At 32.0% G+C, this 13,350-nt stretch overlaps 1 protein-coding gene across 1 annotated transcript in view; it reads right to left on the bottom strand.

Annotated features, from left to right (window-relative positions):
* Positions 1-13,350, bottom strand: part of ASPP (Ankyrin-repeat, SH3-domain, and Proline-rich-region containing Protein) — an 818,500-nt gene that overhangs the window by 730,686 nt on the left and 74,464 nt on the right. The window lies entirely within an intron of this gene.

The following is a 13,350-nucleotide window of genomic DNA, read 5'->3' as shown; positions in this document are numbered from 1 at the left end:
TTGGCGATTGGGTCCCCTAAAAACCGCAGTCTTCCTTTAAAAAAGGGGGAGTATATAAGGTATTTCTCCCGTCTTCCTAGCGTGCCTTTGTGGTGTAGTAGTCTGCACGCTGGACGCGTATTCCAGAGGTCCGTGGTTCGATTCCCAGCGAAGGCATTGCTCATTTTTCATCTTTCCTTCTTCCAATAAAATACTTAATACTAGACATTAGGTCTTATTAACATAATAATACATTAGGTTATTACAGCTTTATAAAGATATGGGAACAGGAGAGATAGCTGAGCGCGGGAGAACGGACCATTCATCATCATCAAAAGCCTCTACCGCCCACCATTAAACTTTAAATTGCTCACTAGAAGGCGGTAGGGACCAGGTAACTATCCCTGATTTACACCAACAGCGAGGTAAAGTAATGTTCTTTATATCTCCCCAGGAAAGAGCCAAAGTAAATATGGCGTCCTTCAGTGTAAATTGCTTCTGGAAATCGTGGACACTACTTTTAAAGTTCACACATGGACCTATTAAAAGGAACCCATTAAGGGATCGATCTGGATAATTCCTTGATTCATTAACTGTATAATGCTTGACTGGCATGCAGAAACATAACGCGAATGTTATTAACGTTTAAGTCTTCAGAATACTAGCCCATTATATATTTTTTATCTCACAGGTTTAAATTTCGGATTGAAATCTAGACATTCAAAAATGCTGTTATTTTAATATTGCTGGTTAATTAGGTGCCAGTTACGAGGGATTTCGCTACATCAGTATGTGTGCTCTGGCACGTTTTGTGAAAGTAGTTCATCAATCAGATTAATTGGAGAATTCTTCGCAGAGGACTTTTCAAACATTTAAATCGATTAAATGATTATTTATATCATTTATCTCCTTTTGCAAAAGTTCGTTAAATGTTTAAATACTTTGCTCAACATAGCTTTAAAAGAAAACATTAATGGAATTCCCAATTAAATGAATGTCCCAATCAGTTAATGATGGCTCAACGTTTCTTAATTTAAAACATTTCTGTCTTCAGCTTTATTTTTAATTTGGATTTAGACACTTCGATAAAATACATTAAATTGAAAATGATTTTATTTATATTTTTTTCGTTGCACGAGGTAGAGGAAGTACTGTAATCGTAAAAATTTCGGTTATCAGATTTTGGTAGAAATATCCATTCTGACTACGTGACATCTGCACTTACGGACAGAATAAAAGACTCTTCATTTCAAAACGGACTGAAGAATCGACTTTTTTCGTGGCATCTACTATACGTACGTACGTACACATATATCTTGCATAACTCAAAAACGATTAGCTGTAGCACGATAAAATTTTGCATATGGGACTGCTATAACATCTAGCTGTGCACTTCCCCTATCTGTTGCAATCAGCTGTGCCAAAAGTATGTATATATATATGTGAAATAATTCGCAAGGAAAAGCCGGGAGCACTTCTGATGCGTAATACCCAGATAGGATAGATCATAGATTCATACTGAAGAGGAAGGACTCTGATTGCGTCGTATGCTAATATGTTGACTTGGTAATATCTAAAGAACTTGGCAGTTGAGGCAGTTTTAATTCCATTTTTATTTTCCAATTGACGTTTGTGGCCACAGTCATTTGGCACTCTAGTCGTGCACTTTTACAAACCATTCACATTTTTGATATTATTGCAGTAGCAAACAAGACAGAGAAGTTACATCCTAGCAGCAAAGCAAAACTGAAGAGCTAGAAAACTGAAAACTGGAGAGCAAAACTGAAGAGCGTAGTTATGCAAGATGGAAGCACACGAAGAGAAAAGTTTTAGTTTGAGTTAAAAAGTTTTAGTTCACAATTATTACGTCATCAGCGCTGCGCAGGCCATGCAAAAAGAAAAGATCAAAAGAAGTTATTACGATTTTTAGAGCGAGAATTAAAGAGTTTACCGTTAGTCTAAATTATAATTTTGAATCACATATTTTTTATCTTGCATATATATGCATATATATATATACGTAAAATATAAAAAATGCGATGGCTTTGCTGAACGCGAACAGGCAACCTATAATTAACTTTCCGCAATTTCGGGATCTTCCCCCTAGACTAGTACTTTCGAGAACATTCTGACATGTTATGTAACAAGCAGTATAAATACAGAGTTCGCGCCATTTTTCGTCAGACAACTTTGCCTTCCTGACCTTTGCTGCCGCTCTTCCCATCTGGCTCACTTTGTTCGAATAGTATGATCCAGTCAATTTAAAGTTAATCTTATTTAGTTTAAATTACTAGTAAATATGTAACTTTGGAGAATTTAATCTAAATAAGATAAATCTAATTAAATCTAATTACGATAAATAAATTAAATAATTTAATAATTTAATGTAATTAATTTAATTTAATCATTTTATTAATAGGATAGCCGTTTTCAATCTTAATGGTTTCGTTTGACGAAACGTGCCTGGGTTGAAGATTTCAGGCACTTTTCCCTTGATAAGTCTATATGAAACCTTGAACAAAGTGAAATGACCATATATTTAAATTTTATTTTATTTGTATAAAATTTCTCAGTATTTTGTAGTATTTTCAGTAGGTTTTTTTTCGCGTGAAGTTTAACTGCTTTCGTTTAATGTAATTGTTATAACTTCGTGTTACATGTCAACTTCGAAACTAGCTACATCAAATGTACTTTAAGGCTTTAGCTAATTTTTAACTTTCCTTTTCTTTTCAATCCATTTTTAAAATTAGAAGCTCAACGCGCAATTTTTGACCAAATAGGTCTCACTATTTTTTTAATTTACTGCTTTATACTTATATAATATACATACATATAAGAAAAATAAAGAACACGTAAAAGATAAATTATAATTTAAATTGGCAGCATAAATTAATTTCCATTATACTTATTTTTCTTTCGCATATACTATTTATTATCTTTCAGTATACTAACCTTTGACTCGTCTGCAGGTCTAAAAATTATTTCAGTTTCATACATCTTTGCTTACCATGGATTTTGCGAAAACCAGGGGTAATTTCATTTCATTGCTTTTATAAGAAAAATAAAGAACACGTAAAAGATAAATTATAATTTAAATTGGCAGCATAAATTAATTTCCATTATACTTATTTTTCTTTCGCATATACTATTTATTATCTTTCAGTATACTAACCTTTGACTCGTCTGCAGGTCTAAAAATTATTTCAGTTTCATACATCTTTGCTTACCATGGATTTTGCGAAAACCAGGGGTAATTTCATTGCTTTCTTGTTGACGAAAAATTTCTTCTTGCTGATCGCCCATTGTATTCATGCATCCTGATAACTCTTCTAACACGTGTAGGGTTAACTTCTGTGGCAAGCAAATTTAAGTCAAGCAGGTTTACAGCACTAATTTTGGGGTTTTGTTTGATTTTTCATAGGACAGGTGTTCGATTCCTTTGCGTTAGCTTGGAATGTGGTCGAGACTTCAGTGCATTGTAAATAGTTCTACGCAATTCCCATTGTTTTAATATATCAAAGAGTTAGTTGAAAGCTTTCAATTAAGGAATTTTTTTAATATTTTGAATACATTAGTCATCTTTAAAATCGTGAATAATTAAATTTCCAGCAGAATGTGCTCTAATTTGTAGCATCTTACCATGTTCACTTCGGATATGGTTAATATATTTTCGTAAACAATAATTTCCAAATGCAGACGATAGTTCTTGTGATGTGGAAATTTATTTAAAAAAAATTATGACAAAAAACATTGCCTTTCAAAACATCTCAATGAAACTCTTCAGTATCGAAATTATTGCGGGAGTTACTCATTAACGTTTGTGGAAAAAATATTGAATTTACTGCTTTTGGAAACAATCTTATGATGACAATCTTATGATGACATTTATTTTCTAACTAGCAAGTCTTAAAATGGAGAAAAATAATACATTAGGAAAAAACTTGGATTCTATGTTTCAATATTTAGTATAAGATCTACGCAAGTACATTTCAAAACTAGAAATGGCTGAAAACAAATGTGAGCCACTGCATGTTTGCAGAATGCAGCCAAAACTAATCTAAGTAAAACTTGGAATGATAGATAGAAAATAAAACAAACATATGGCACATGGGAAAAATTATTATACACACATCATAATAAACAGGAAAAATAAAATCTACAACAGATAAGACAGAACAAAAAGAGGTGGAGCAAAAAATTGAAATGCAATAAAGGTCGCGCCGGTTTTAATTACCTGAAATCAAGACTACCGATAAAATTTTAAACCGGCTGATTTTATTTTTACTTTCTCCCGGGACCTGTCGTTTCTTTCATTCCCTCCGGTATCAAAATCTCGCGTGGCATCACTTTCAAGATCGACTGGATATGAAGGTTTTCAAACGAACTTCTCCCACCCGTACGCACCCATATAAAATGGTTTTCACTATATTTTAAACTTGTAGCATGCATGTATACGGTGTAAAAACTGTCTACGTTTTTGTTACAAATATATTTCACAGCTGTAAGAAGCCGTTTTATATTAGAAAAGGCGAATGTGTATGCCTTAGAGGCAATGTTCACGTTTAGAGATTGTAAGTATTGCCATATTTTTTAATATATTCGCTATGCTATTTATATTTGAGTAGTAAATTGGTGAAAGTATCCAAATGATTTGCTCCGGGTATCTTTTCTTTTTTCTTTTTTTCAATGGCAGATTGTGAACAGTTACAGTTACCATTAATCTATACAAGACCAGATATGGTGGTCTCTTTATTATGGAGGCACCTAACAGGTGGGCCACGATGGTCTCCTATGAAGGGACGGACAGTTACAACCATGCCTTCTCAGGGATTCGAACCCAGGCCCTTCGATATCGCAGTCAGGCTTCCCTAATCCCTATACCGTCTGGGCGGCCCGGATATCTTCACTTGTAAAAAAAAAATGTTACTGCTTGGAGTTGTAGAAAATGTTTTATATTTTTGGTTCCTTTTTTAGCGGGGGCTCATCTGGCATATATATTCACAAAGTTTATACGAACTATTAATACAGAAAAATACTACCTCAGTATTTTAAAGCACTGGAGAAATGTATCAAATGGTTTAGTTTAAATACTCTTTGTTTTGAAGCTGTGGATGAGAACTATTTGTAAAGCAATTAAAAATGGAAACCTAAAATGGAAGTTTTAAAACTTTTATTTTAGAAAAAAGTATATATATATATATGTATATGAGTTACGCGAGATATATACAAACGTACGTTACGTGCATTAATAATTATTATTAAAACAAATAATATTAATTTTTACATAAATCAAGTTTTCATTGTACGTCGGGTACGAGAAGGTTGGCTTATAAATACTCTATTGCTTTACTGCTAATTAATGCACAAAATTTTGCGATCGCACGTTTATGGTGAAACGTCTTGTCTTGTGTTTAGATTCAGAACAGGTGTTAAAGAAACAAAAGGTCAAGAGTAATAGAACGAAAAGAATAGAAGGCTAGCAACCAGTAAACATCTGGAGGTTCTTTTGTTTAATTTTCCTCATCTTTTATTTGAACTGCACAAAACGCATAAACATAATTATGAAAAAAAATATTAAAAAGAGCTTGAAATTTAATTCATATAAAAGCGCGCAAAATATTCACTTATTGCATATATAATTAAAAAAAAGTAAAATTCTTTTATTCTAAATTGCCAAACAAACTGCTCCGTGAATTCTAAACATCCGTGATATTCAAAATTTGATTTCAACAAGCTTTATGAAATTCTCATAGAAATACAATAGGCGCTGCTTACCGACAATACATTTATCTATAACTACTTTGATAACATCAACCAACTGATAACGGAAAAACGTCTTTTAAAATATCAAGGGAGTTAAACTAATGTATCACTCATGTAACTACAAACATATAAACGCTTTCACATGAAGGAATAAGGTAACTAATAGTTAATGATTCGGGAAATTATTTGATCGATGCTGTTTCCTTAATCTTAATTAATTAATAACCCTTATCTATCAGAGTTAATTCTTTAGCTTTCAGCTGCAACAAAGAGATTGACTTCCACATCTTTTTCACGAACATCTGTAAACCAAATTTTTAGTGTTTTCTTAACAAGTAGATCTAACAAAATCGATATGTCAATATCCTAATGCATATTGACATTTCGATTTTGCTTAGATCTTCAAACAATATCGTACGGCTTCTTTAGAAGCTTGCTCAAAAAGAGTTGAGAAAAATTCATTTTAAGAGCAGCGTTCCGTTGATTCATATTTAGGAGTTGATCACAGTTAGGTTTACAAGACGTTGGAACTGTCCCGGTTTGCTGATGTGGTTCCTGCGTCCCAGCCAGTTTGTTATTTTTTCCTGGTTATTTAGTAAGATTTTACATGTAAAAACAGTAAAGCCTCGGGTAAAACGACGATTTGGGAATTAAAATATCCCCTCTATTACACTCACTCACTCACCAGCGGACGAACTGTAAAAGCCGTTGAACACTGATGGTTCGGTTCGGGGTTCGAGTCCCAGAGAGCGGACGGACTGCATGGCCGTTTTCGTGGTTTCCCAGAAGTGTAAAGTGGATACCAGCCAGTTTTCTTAAAATGTTTTTCACGGGGTATCCTTCCCTCCCCGTATAGTGACTAACGGCGGAGCACTAACTAAATAATGTAAAATGTTACACTTACTGTTGTCAATCCAAATATTTATGATATCTTGCATAAAAAAGGCTGAGAAACATTTAACTTAAAAGCAGTATTCCATTGACTCACTTTTGGGAGCTGGTTATAGTAATTTAACAAGTCGACTCCATATTTTAGGCTCGGATCATTATGTCTTTTACTAATGATAAAAACAGTTAAAAAAGATTACAAAAAATATGCGCTTACTAGAACAAATCTAACAATATCAGTAAAGATCTTAAAGGTCAAAACACAGAAACGAACGGTTTCTAAGGAACGGCATGTGGTTTCTAAGCTTTTTTTACTTCAATAATTTGAATGAGAAAGATTCTTTTAGAAAATCCTCCACAAAGGCATATTTTCTAATGCCGATAGTCCCAACGTGCTTTGTTTTAATCATTTATCCAATGATGCATCTAACACATATATGGTTATGAGTATCTATGTGCTGCTATAGAAGTTCATTATAAATATTATGACTTATTTTTACTGTAGTCGACAGTATATTGGCATAAATAATCTAGTGGAGAATTAGACTAAAATGCTATGTCTCAAATAAATGTCGGTGATTCATTTTTTTTAGAAATTGTACCAGTCGCACGAATATTTATAAAATAAATAAATTTAATATTTTCAGAACAGCAGCACATTAAATTGAAAGCGAAATTAAGACAGTAAATAATTCTCGTCTAATTAATCTCGTCTATTCTAAGACAGAGTAGATTCTAATTAGTCTCGTCTGTTATTATTAGTCTCGTCTGTTCTAAGACAGCATCTAATTCTCGTCATTTCTTTACCTCTCTTAAAATGCATAAATATATTTCCAATTATATTATTTTCCCCTTTCCAATTATATTGACTTTATGTCAAAACAATATTCTTCCTATAACATTACAGCCCCCCCTCCAAAAAAAAACCACTAAGACGCGCTTTTTTGTTCACCATTTTTCTCCAAATTCGAAATTTTTAGGTACTGAATTTTTCAAATAAGCTAAATTTAGAATCTTTAGAATAATTAAAGACTTAAGCTAATATTTTACCAGTAAACTTATTGAAAAATTTTTAAAATCACATGATTATTAAAAATATATCAGTTTCAATCATATTTGAAAAGACGAAGAAAAAAAATATGTGTGATAAGTGCTGCCACGTCTTGTTATCAATATTTGATATACTATTTATATTCGGGATTTAAGTAAATAGATGAAAGTATCTGGAAATGAAGGTATTCGTATTTGATCCGGGTATCTTCACCTATAAAACTGTTATAGCTTGCAGCTGTAAAAAAAAATTCCGAACTTTCGGTTATTATTATTTTAGCCCAAATGGCATTAGCAAGAAGTGCTATTATTCTCAAAACGGGATTTTGAGCTGTATCACTTTTCAAATTGTTGTCATCAAACGTTATCACCCAGTATTACATTTAAAGAAATTAAATAATAAAGAATCTGCATGAACGTATGTATGTTTCTCGCATTGTGAAAAACAACGGTACCTAGAGCCATCAAATTTTGAATAACTTAGCCCTCCACCCGAACATGAGCACATGGAAACCCGAATTTGGAATTCGCTTCCTATTTCATATTTTGTAAAACTTTAACGAATTTTTGATTAAAAAACTCAAATATTTTAAGACAAGCAGTGGCAACACTGTAGGAAATAAAATATTTTAATATCCAGCGCACCAGACTGTCTATCGGAAATTCTAAAGATATGCTGTTCTTAAATATTTTCAGCCCAAAGTGGCGTCAGCCCTAGTGCTCTCGAAACGTGAATGTTTCTGGAAATGGGGGGGGGGGGGAAACGCCCGTTTGGGTGCTTTATAAAAATTCAATTATTCTTTGCTTTGAAGCTGTGAATAGCAATGATCTGTAAAGCAATTTAAAATGGAATCCTAAATTTTAGAATTTTATTTTGGAAAACAAATAAACATGCCATTTTTATGTACTACTTGAAACTATGAATTTAAGATTCCAACCAAATAGGATGTTATAAGTGTTTCTATGATCTTATTTTATCTCTACTTTTTGCGAATTGTTTTGATGTTAGTTTTACAATATTATGTGATGAACAGATTTAAGGCATGAGTTGACTACTTTATTGGAGGAGTTAAAGCAACAAAAGAGTTAAAGCACCAAACTTATCACTGACTTATCTTTCGTCATTTGCAATTCTGCAGCTAAAGAAGAGGGTTCTATAATTAAACCTTCGAAACTAATCCTGTAACTTTATGCATACTACTCCGATTCTTGTTACTTTAACTTCTCCAAATAATCGTTATTCGGCGTGCTATTTTAACTCAAATTTGCCTATTTCAGTTACTATTTATTTTAATTATTATTTATTGGTACTTAAGTGATTATCTCCAGTGTCAGTAATGACATCAGCATTTTGGTTAATATGCTTCAGAAAGATGAAGAGAAAAAAACTATGTATGGTGTGGTCGCACTCAGCTGATCAATGTTTATGTTTACAATTAAAGTTTTCGAAAATGACAGTAATCAAAAACAATCTGACAGAGATTACTGAGTAGAAAAAACAATTAATTCGTGGGCTCGATTGGTTAAAATCAACACTGAGCAGTTAAAAAATAATAATAATAATAATAAAAAAATCTGAAATGTTTCAGATATTAAATTACGTCCAAAGGGGCGTTTTTTGACATTTTGTGTGTTACCTTTCTTTATTAAATATCATGTTCCTCGCACTCAAACCATAAGATCCAGTGCAACAGCAATATCGCAAAATAGTTTTAAAACGAGCATATCTTTAGAATTTCCGATACAGAGACTCACGCGCTGGAGATAAAAATGTTTTTTCTGCACAACGTTGCCATTGCTCGCTTTGAAATCCTTGAGTTTGTTAATCAAAAATTCGTCAAAGTTTTAAAAAATAGGAAATCGATCATAAAACAAATTTTAAATTTCAAATTTGGTCTTCCACATGCTCATATTCGTTGGAGGATTACGTTATTCAAAATTCGATGACTCTATGTACCGTTGTTTTATCACAATACGAGAAATATACATACATTTATGCAGATTTTTCATTATTTAATTTCTTCAAATATAATGCAGGACTCTAACATTTTATGGCAACAGTTTGAAAAGTGAACCGACATTTATCCGTCCGACGCAAAATGCCAAAACGAAACTAATAGTCCTTCGGGATTCAAATCCCTTTGGACTAAAAAAAGAAATAGTTCTTTCCGTACTCTAGTTAACATAATACTACTGCATCAAAAGAATTATTCGAGACAGATTATTAGGGATTCAAAACAAGGCTTGGACAGGAAACAGGTACGTACGTTGGTTTGTCATTTTAATTTAAAACATTAATCGACTCTTTGGACTGGAGACTCACTAGCACATTCTACAAGAGTAAAACAGCATTATTTGTTACAATTTAAACCAATCAAAACCTACAATTTCAAAATTTAGAAACAGGTTTTTTCTAATTAGTTCTTTAAAAATCCTTCGAATGTAATGTATTTTACACAGAACTCAGAATTTTTAAAAATTGAGCCATGTGACTTTTTGACGAGATTAACAAAGCTAGACTCCTGATTATTTTTATGCAGATTTTTTAATTATATAGACCCTGGCACGTGCATGACCGCTAAGCGATGACATTTCGCCCTTGACACACGTGCTTGCATATGATAATTAATGCAAGTAGTTAATGTTGTTGTAATGTATACTCTGGAACGAATTACAGCCTTCTTCTATAACGCCGTAAACATACACTCTTAACTACGTGGGAAAAAAAAAATCTCCTCTACCTTCGTCGAAGACATTTGCATTCAAGGAGAAAATCCGAAAGTTTAGCTCAAATCGGGAAACTAATTTGCACTTTTTTTTTTTTTTTTTTTCAATATTTTATAAACAAAATATAAGCATTACAGGGAAAATCCCATCAGTTTCAGCAACAGTCTGTTGCAGATAATGTCATTTTCGTATGCAGTCTGCATAAGAATGAAAAAAATACATTTTAATTAATGCAGAAAATATAGTCAAAACTGCAATAGGCGCCATTTAATGTGATTACGTTTGTCTCTGATAATTTTGACAACATTAACCGAATGATAACATTAAACGACGAGAAGTAAATGCCCTGCGAAATAACAATGGAATGTAATTAATATAATATAAATATAACCAGGAAATATATAAATAAATACTTCCACAGCATTTTAATTAGGAAATAGCAATTTTTTTATCAGGAAGAATATATGAACTTTTATATATATATATATCAGGAAGAATATATGAATATACGAGCAATTTTTTTATCAGGAATCATATATGAACTTTTATATTAAAGATATTATTCACAATATCTTTAATATAAAAGTTCATATATGAACTGCTTACAACGTTCCTGGAAATTTTTTACCTGGAAGGTATCTGTCGTTGGAAAAAAACATGCCAATGTAAAATTAAAAATTAAGAAAATAAAAAAAGAGCAGCTTTAATAAATTTTTTGAGCAAGGAAAAAGAAGGCAAAAATTAAGTTTTTTAAGGGGGGGGGCGTGCTACTGAAGAAGAGGAATTTGTGCCTGAAAGTCTTCAAAATCGCTAGTCATGCAAAATCTACGCCAAACTAAGATTTTTTTTTTTTTTTTTCCCTTAAATACCAAAGTGGCGGTAACCCAAAAGGGCTATTTGTCTCGAAACGGCATTTCGTGGCGTTTCGCTATAACACGACACATCACTTTTTAAATGGTTGCCACAAAATATTATCCCCCTGTTTTAAAGAAATTAAATAATGAAGAATCCGCCTTAATCTCGCATTGTAAGAAAACAACGGTACTTAGAGCCATTAAATTTTAGAAAACGTAGTCCTTCACCCGAATATGAGCATCTGGAAGCTCGAATTTGGAATTTCCTACTTCGTAAAACTATAATGAATTTTCAATTAATAAACTCAACGATTTAAAAGCAAGCAATGGCAACACTATACGGTAAAAACACTTTTATCTCCAGCGTGAGAGACTGTCTACGGAAATTCTGAAGATACGCTGTTTTTAAATAGTTTGTGATACTGCTGCTGAATTGAATTTCATGTAGTTTAAGTGCGAAGAACATGATACTTAATAAATAAAGGTAATACAGAAAACGTGTTGTCAGATTTCTTTTAGGTCAGATTTCTTTTGGGTAAAGTCAGATAGGTAAAGTCAGATTTCTTTTGGGGGGCTTAATTTTAAATGCTTGATTAAAATGGAAAAACTTGTTTGATGATTTAATCCCTTGCTTGGCATCATTTCTCTGTCGCCTCTCAACTTTTATAACCTATTTTAATCTTAAGCGGTGACTTTATTTCTGTTTAAAAAAATTATTTTATACTATTCTGATCATATTAATAGAAATTTTGTTCAAAATAAGCCAAGTATTTTACATGTTTTCGAGTACATGCAAGCACGACTTTTGGAATTCAAGAACAATATCCGAATAATAACATTAGCTGTAATCACATTAGATAGGGCCTATTATACTGTGTTATAACATTTTACTGCAACAAGAGCTTCAGTCTTTAATTGCAGATAACTATGTAACATAAATCATCTGTTAAGATAAGATTCAGTATACTGGCTTTCTCTTTATATTATTTCTGGAAAAAGCCTAAAAAATGAAAATTGTATCTTATATTTTGATTACGGTTCAAACAGGTAAGAAAAAAATTGGCCTGCTTATCAAAGAATACTGACATCACGTTGCAGTCCCACAGAATAATTAATCTCACAGCAAACTAATTAACAATTATGAATTACAGTAAAATTTCTCGTAGCCGGCACTCAAATAATCAACACTATCAAAATAACGGCACTTTTGAAGATAAATTTCAGTTCGAAATTTAAGCTTTAGAGGTAAAAAAAAAAAAAAAAAAAAAATATGTAATTAACTAGAAATCTGAAGGCTTTAATATGGCAAGCATGTCAATTATGTTTCTTCCTGTGTTTTTTTATGCTCCGATGAGTAAACTCTGAAAGATATATCTGAAATATATACACATTACAGAATTGGAATAAAAATTTTAGGTTTTTCAGATGAACTCATAGATTGAACTAATTTGTTGAATTTTATCAAGTAGTTCTTAAAAATACAACCAACGATTAATTAAAACCAACTGCAATTCAAATGGATACTCTTTGTCAAAAAGGAGCAGTAGAACTTATTTTAAACATTCCGTAATAAATAGTTTTCTGAATATATTTTTTAGCGTAACGGCAGTTTCAAACATAATAAAGAGAACAACATTCATGCTAATGAGGATAATTTTGAAAATAATTCACATTAAAATATATCTCAAAGAGATTTTTAAATGAAAAGATGACACAAAAGAATTATTCTCAAAAAAATACATGTTATCTCAGATATAGAAGAAATTTGGCATTGAGCTGGGTATTGAAATTAATATATGCAACTGACGTATCATTACTTAAATTTCATGAGCATAACTAGACATAACTAACATTATCGCTACCAATGATAAGGTTCGTAGATGACGAGACGAGTGACGAAGATTCTTTTAGATTTAAAGCACGTCCAGCCCCAGTATCCGATATTATGGACTTAGTTATACGTTCGGAAAAGATATCTCTAGCGAAACCCCATAAAAAGGCAGAAATTTATATTTTATACATGCCATCACAGTAAGAGATTCGTAATTTTCATGTAATAATATATACATTAGTTTTAAAATATTGTTTA

Source organism: Stegodyphus dumicola, chromosome 12, assembly GCF_044657685.1.
Source record: "Stegodyphus dumicola isolate Sdum_Otavi_A_Nest chromosome 12, ASM4465768v1".
In the NCBI taxonomy this organism is placed as follows: Eukaryota; Metazoa; Arthropoda; class Arachnida; order Araneae; family Eresidae; genus Stegodyphus; species Stegodyphus dumicola.
This window is presented reverse-complemented; position numbering and strand designations above follow the sequence as displayed.